The sequence below is a fragment of the Oxyura jamaicensis genome, unplaced genomic scaffold, assembly GCF_011077185.1.
Source record: "Oxyura jamaicensis isolate SHBP4307 breed ruddy duck unplaced genomic scaffold, BPBGC_Ojam_1.0 oxyUn_random_OJ72468, whole genome shotgun sequence".
Taxonomy (NCBI): domain Eukaryota; kingdom Metazoa; phylum Chordata; class Aves; order Anseriformes; family Anatidae; genus Oxyura; species Oxyura jamaicensis.
The window spans coordinates 1,072-7,819 of NW_023311061.1; the positions used below are offsets into that span (position 1 = coordinate 1,072).

Sequence of the window (6,748 nt, forward strand, 5' to 3'; positions counted from 1 at the left end):
CATTCTCCTGTTCCCCTGCATTGCTCGGTGGGAGGAGGTGTAAGAGGTTAGATGAGGGGAAAGTGTTTTTGGTTTCTTTCCATCATTTCTCACTTCTCAAGCTTGTTAATTGTAGGCAATAAATTTTACTGTCTCCCTACTCTGACTCTGTTTTGCCTGTCACAATAATTGTTGAGCGATCTCCCTATCCTTAGGGGTAGTGAGAGAGCGGTTGTGGTGGAGCTCGGCTGCTACCTGAGTAAAACCACCACAGCTGTGCTGTTGCTGGATGTACTCTGTGTTTTCTGGCCTCAGTATGGTGAGCTGGCTCTCCCAGTTAGCTAGCTCATCTGTCTTGCTGTGTGAATAAGACACGTGGTAGGAATGTGGTGGAAGCTGATCAGTGTTTGAGTGAATCAGCAATGTCTTGTACAGATGAAAGAGGCTGAGCTCATTGGCTTGAATTGTCATTTGCTCCATGAACGGGGCTGTAAGGATCTCCTCATCTGGTGTGGTGAATTGAGAGAAAATAGAAAACTTACAGTTTTAACACCCGCCACTCCCTTTATTCCCAAGAACTGCAAACGTTTTTCACTTTGTTCAGGAAGACGTGCCAGGACAGCTGGTTTTCCTCATAACGATTTCATCCACTTACATAACACTGCTGCTCAAGCTTGGGGAATTATGCAACATCCTGATCTGAAACATGCTCTTATCTTGATCTATATGCTACTGAATTTAGAACCCTGTCAGCCATAGTTTCTCAAGTTCTTAGTGCCAAGAACGTGTCTTGAAGTTAAATATGAAGCACGTGTTTGCAGTCTGTTGCATCATTTGTTATCTGTGAGGAGGTCAATAAGCAGGAAATTGGCACTGGAGTTTCAAGAAAAACATAAATGTTACTGCGTATGAAATCTATCTTGATTGTCTGAGAAATGCTGGGTGAGGCTTTGATGCATTTCCTGAGTGTATGGACGGGTCACCTGCATGTGGAGGAAGAGGCAAGAGGGTTCTAGTTTCAGCCCTAACCAACTGTCTTAGGGTATGGATGGCTGGAGACTGTCATCTACCTTTCTTACTGGCAGGGAGCCTTTATACACATAAGATTTTAATGTGCTCTTTACATTTACTATTAATATTATTAGTGCTTTACATGGCTTTTTGCCACTGTTTTCACCATATTTCTCCTCCTCCAGTTCTGATTAAGATTTGATACAAGATATTTACCTAACCACCATCACCTTACAAAAGGCTTCTGCCAGGTCACAGGACTTAGCACTTGCTGGCACAGACGTATTGATTTCTAAGGAAGAAGCTGAAGATTTGGAATTAGATGAATTTTTTGAAGAACAAGTTTTAAAGATACAAAAAAATGGAATCCAGGTTATCCTATTCCTCATCAGGTGGCAGTTCATTTGACAGTGTATAGTGAAATTCAAATGACAACAATTGATAGAGCAAAATGATTATTGTGGTGGTGTATTAATCACCTCATTTGGGGAGAATCTTCTATTGTGAAATATATTGCCAGGCTTGTCTGTCTAGCCCTGAAAAATATAGGGGAAAAGATGCCCCAACCACTGAAGCAATCACTAGACCAATTGGAGTATCACTGCACTGCTCAGGGGCATCTGGACCAGCTAGAAGCCCTTTTTGATCTAGGTGACAGTGTTTGGCCCCTAGACGACAAGAAGTCAAAACTGTGGCTGAATATGGAAGGCCCTGGTCCAAATCAAGAGATAGACAGAGTTCACACGTGGGCTCCCCAGTCCTGCATTCTGAACCATCTACCTCATGATCCTCCCCAGCTGGGAGACAATACTAATGGGATTCATCAACTCGGCTTGTTAACAGGATTATACAAAATATCTGGGTGCAACTTTAATCCTAACTGGAAAATACCTGTCTTTACAGAAACTAATATTTCTCTGGAGGCACAACAGGAATTTCCTTTGAGAAACTGGAAATATTTATCCCCAGCTGAATTTTGGCCCAAGAGTATTTCCTATTTTCCAGTGCAAGCCGGGGTAAAGATAAATAAGTATCCAGGTTTTGAAATCTCCCATGAATCCCTGTGTAAACTCGATGTCCATAAAATGCTGGGATCTTGTACATAAATGCTGGGATCTCTGTCCATAAAAAGCTGGGATCTTGTACAGACAGGAGTCAAAGCACCAAGTCCCTTTTTGCAGTACAGCTTACTCATGGGAACAGCAAGACCTTGTTTCCGAACAGATCCAAACAGGACACAGACCACACAAACCCATGCCAGGGTACCAAGCAAAGGGAGCAGAATCATTAATCAGAAAAACTTGGAATTGGTTAAGGGGGCCAGGGAAAAAGTGGCAAGACTGTTCCATAAAAGTTTCCATACCTGTGGAAACATATATCCCAAATTGGAACCCAGAACAATGGGGAAAAGATATTTGTCCAGGAATAGTCCAAAGTTCACTTGCTGTTATTCAGCTGCCAAAACCATGGACCCCGTCCTTGGACAACTGGACACTTCCCCCCACCAATCCAGCACTGACCAGAGACCAATTCCTATACCTAAAAAAAGATTGTGGTAGAACTGCAAGACACACCTATTGACCCAAACATTCTTTGCAACAGCAGAACGCTGGCTGAGGGCCTGGAGCAGGAGCACGAGAAACTAATAAAAACTGCCTACGGCTCTCTTCACGGACGTGGAACAAAGCCCCGTGTTCATGTCCACCGAAGGGTGGAAGAGCAAGCACTGGTAAGAAAAGCATGTCTCCTACACTCAGCTCATTGCTACCAGTAACACTGGTTGGGAGAATCAAGACAATGTCAGCACTCTTTTCACAAGGACTTCTTGGCCTCATCAGATTACTTGTCATATTTTTCTTGTTGACAAAAATCCTAGAAATACTGAAGAGGCTCAACTCGTGGTGGATTTCTCTCAGTTCTCGAGGGGGCCAGGATGTGTGTCATTTCCAAAATACTGGTCACCAAACCTCGCAGCCCTTCACAGGATACTGCCCCTGGACATGCCCCAGATTTCTCTGAACATGTCTCAGGCTTTTTATCGTATTCCTTTTAACCCTGCTAGTGCTAGCCTGCTTGCTGTATCTGACGGACAATTGGTCTACTATTTTAGGAAAGCTGCAATGGTGGTCAGTATCATCCCTTTTCTCCTCCATCTGCTCTCAACTGCTGTCGCAGCCAAAATCAGCAATTGCTGTAATGTTTGGACTTAGATGGATGACTTCCTTATCTGCCAACCAAGCGGTTGTTACCTTAACTCAGTTAGCCACATTGTGTGCTCAACACTACAAAGGTTAGGCATTTTTGTCAATCTTGATCAAGTGACACCATCGCAGACTCATGAAGTAAAATTCCTTGGATACTTAATCAGAGACCAACCAATTGAAATTCCTGAAGAACGGATTAAGTCACGATCTGCAATCAATGCAATTAAACCTGGACTTATGGATGATTTTAAAATATTACAAAGACTTATAGGGCACCTATTTTCTGTTACTGTTTACGAAAAGCCATGCAGAATTGCTGAAAACACTGTATCAAGCTATCACTGCTAAATGTAACTTTTTTTTCTCATACTTACAAAGTAGCTGTGTACAAACCTACTACAGGGACCTGCAGGCTGGCACTACATACTTGTAATAACATACCAATTCCAAGATTAGCCATGGATGCTACATCACAAAACAGGGCCATATCCCATATCACCGGCGGGTGGTCAACATCCCAATTTGGCAAGCAAAGGGCAATTCATAGAATCACAGAATCAGAATATCCTGGGCTGGAAGGGACCCACAAGGATCAGCGAGTCCAGCTCCTGGCACCACACAGGTCTACCCCAAAATTCAGACCTAATGGCTAAGAGCACGGTCCAAATGCTTCTTAAACTCTGACAGGCTTGGTGCCCTGGGGAGCCTATTCCAGTGCGTGACAACCATCCCAGTGAAGAACCTCTTCCTGATACCCAGCCTGAACCTCCCCTGTCACAGCTCGACACCATTCCCTCAGGTCCTATTGCTGGTCACTAAAGAGAACAGATCAGCGCCTGCCCCTCTGCTCCCCCTCGTGAGGAAGCTGTAGGCCGCGATGAGGTCTCCCCTCATTTGTTAATGGTTAAACTGAAGGTCTTACTGTGTGATTCCAGCTTTGTTTACCATAGGCATTTTTTTTTACTCTTACGTGGCATGTTACAATGTATGCAAAGAACATTCTTAGGAATATAAAGATGTACTATGTTTCCTCAAAATATAATCTTACTGACAACAGGCCTATTCACAGGAAAACCCCTTGATTAGTCCTCTGTGCATTAAACACTTCTCCTGAAGCCTTCAAAGTTGCCAGCCAGGTTATACGCTGATTAAAATTGCAGTAGTGGTTGGTTCTATATGTTAAAAGTCATATGATGCCATGGTACACACAGGTATATATATACGAGGTGCCTGGTGACTCTTCTCAGACTGCTCTGGACTTCCCTCCTCAGAACCAGCCATCATTTCGGAGAAGTTACCTACCACTATGATGCCTGGGGGCTTATCTGAAACTAAGCCTGCTACTGCAGAAACCCAGCATATTGTTGACCAGGTGAGTTGCAACCTATCTAAAGATAAAGTCTGTGTGAAGGGTGAATCTTGTGCCAAGTCTGGGAGACCAGGTGGTGATATTGAGTGTTTAAACTGAAGAAGCTGAAAATGCCCTTGCCAGGAAGTATTTTTCTCAGCGTTCTGTGCAGGCACTGTGCAAATAAGACAAAAACAGATCACTTCTGTGTTTCATCCTTGTCCATAGGCAGGCACAGTACCGGCTACCTTCACTTAATCTTTGCATACAATTAAAAGACCAACTCTACTGTGCCAGCACTGTGGTTGGTATATTTGAAAGGAGAAGATTGTACCTGATAAGTACCAATAAGCAGCTTTTAGGAAAAAAAAAAAAAAAAAAAAAAAAAAAAGTTTAGGAAGCCTAACTCTAATGTGATTTTAAAGAATGCTGGGGGCAACACTTGGAATAGGAAAGAAGGCTGGAGATTTGGTTGTAAGTTGAATTATTTTGATGGTTCTGGGTTTATTTGATTACAGGTATGTGTTTAGAAATCTGAGAATTGGAGTGGTAGATGGGAAGGAAAAGCCTAAATATGAACCTGCCAACTATTTTTTCCTTTTCTTTTTACAGGTGAAGCCAGAATTTGAAAGAAGGGAAAAAGAAAAAATATGATATCTTTCAAGCCATAGAATATAGGACTCAGGTGGTTGCTGGAACAAACTACTTCATTAAGGTTTGTATGTTTTATAAGGGGGATTACTTTGTAGTCAAACAATACAGATGACTTGCATAGTGGCTCATAGCAAGAAAGGGAAGCACATGTAGAAAACCTGATGTGACTAACAAGAATCACCAGTATCTCTAGCTGCTTATAAAATTCCTCTGTCGCTGCTCTAGAATAGAAGTATAAAAACTTAAACAACATTCACTGTGCTTGTTCAGATGTGAATGATAACTTTTGTAAGATCATCTCACCTGAAGACAGTGGATGGCCTTATCAGCTCAAATGCTCTAAACTAGCCGTAACTGTGCTCTCCTGTTGCCTTCCAAGGCAAAGCAGCAGATTTCATATTCCCTCTTGTGTCCTCCAGTAGTGTTTATTATAATTAATTTGAGGCCAGCCTGAGCATCTGTTGGGCAGTTAGTCAGTTTTTTAATTTAATGCGAGTATCCCAGATTCTTCTGACTAGTTTTGCATGCAAGCCTATGTGTTGACCCTTTGGTTCTGTGTCATCTGCTGCAGAGGTACAGCCTGCCTGTTCTTTCTTTACTTAAACAAACAAACAAACAAACCCACTTTGCAAAAGAAGATAGTGCAATTCATCCTCTATTGGATAACTTTACCCACGGATTTCAGCACTTTTCTGAGAAGTAACGTGTAAGAAGTTGCAAGGCATATCCTGCAACCAGAACTGAAGGCTTGAAAACACTTCTTCGAGGCAGGCTTTCTGTATGTAGCACAAACCCTGCATGTGACGGCTCTAATGTAACCTCACATATGTGTGGATATAAGCCTGGGTAGGATGTGAGCTCTTGACAAGAATCAGTTTGTTTTTATGGAAGAGAACTAGCAGATAGGGTTTGGGGAACAGCGATTCTGCAGAGACAAAGTGAACGTTTGCTCTCTTGTGCCCGTATTTAGTTGATCCCAGGAAGGATAGATACTGTTAAACCTTCTTTCCTGAGTCCTTCCTTAAAATAACTCTTAACAGGTATTTCTACATTGTATGGGTACAAGGGAATGGTACTGACAGGCTACCTATTATATGGCCAGTCTGAGTCTTACTTAAACAAATGATGTTTATCAATCCCCTGCTACTGTGAGATGTGACTTTATTTTGTGGACGAGGGAGTGAGTGATGAAGAGTAACAACTCATAGGAAGGCTGTGGTAGAGCCAGAAGTCACGCCCAGCTGCATTTCTTCCCGTAGTGCTTATTCCTGACCTCAGCAATCACATGTGTTAAGTACATGTCTGCTGTCCATGTTAAGCCTACCAAGTACTGAGTAGCCTACCTGCTACTGAGTAGCCTGACCAAGCTACTCAGAAATTAAGACTGATATGTAATCAAACTTAGTAAACACATCTATAGCACTGGTGACTGATGATGTCTTTCTCAATTTTGCAAGTGCCAGGAAACAGTTCTTCAATTTAGCGTTAACTGGAATGAGCTCTGTTGCAAGAGTCATTCTTTTATACTTGGGAATTTTCCACATCACTAATA

General features: G+C 42.4%; 1 long non-coding RNA gene across 1 annotated transcript; it reads right to left on the reverse strand.

The window, feature by feature from the left end:
• Positions 1–1,184: 1,184 nt before the first annotated feature.
• On the reverse strand, positions 1,185–2,072 carry LOC118159863. The gene is made up of 3 exons (XR_004747265.1): positions 1,819–2,072; positions 1,558–1,559; positions 1,185–1,294 (listed from the first exon to the last, which is right to left on the reverse strand). It is a non-coding gene; the product is annotated as an uncharacterized LOC118159863 (long non-coding RNA).
• Positions 2,073–6,748: the final 4,676 nt, after the last annotated feature.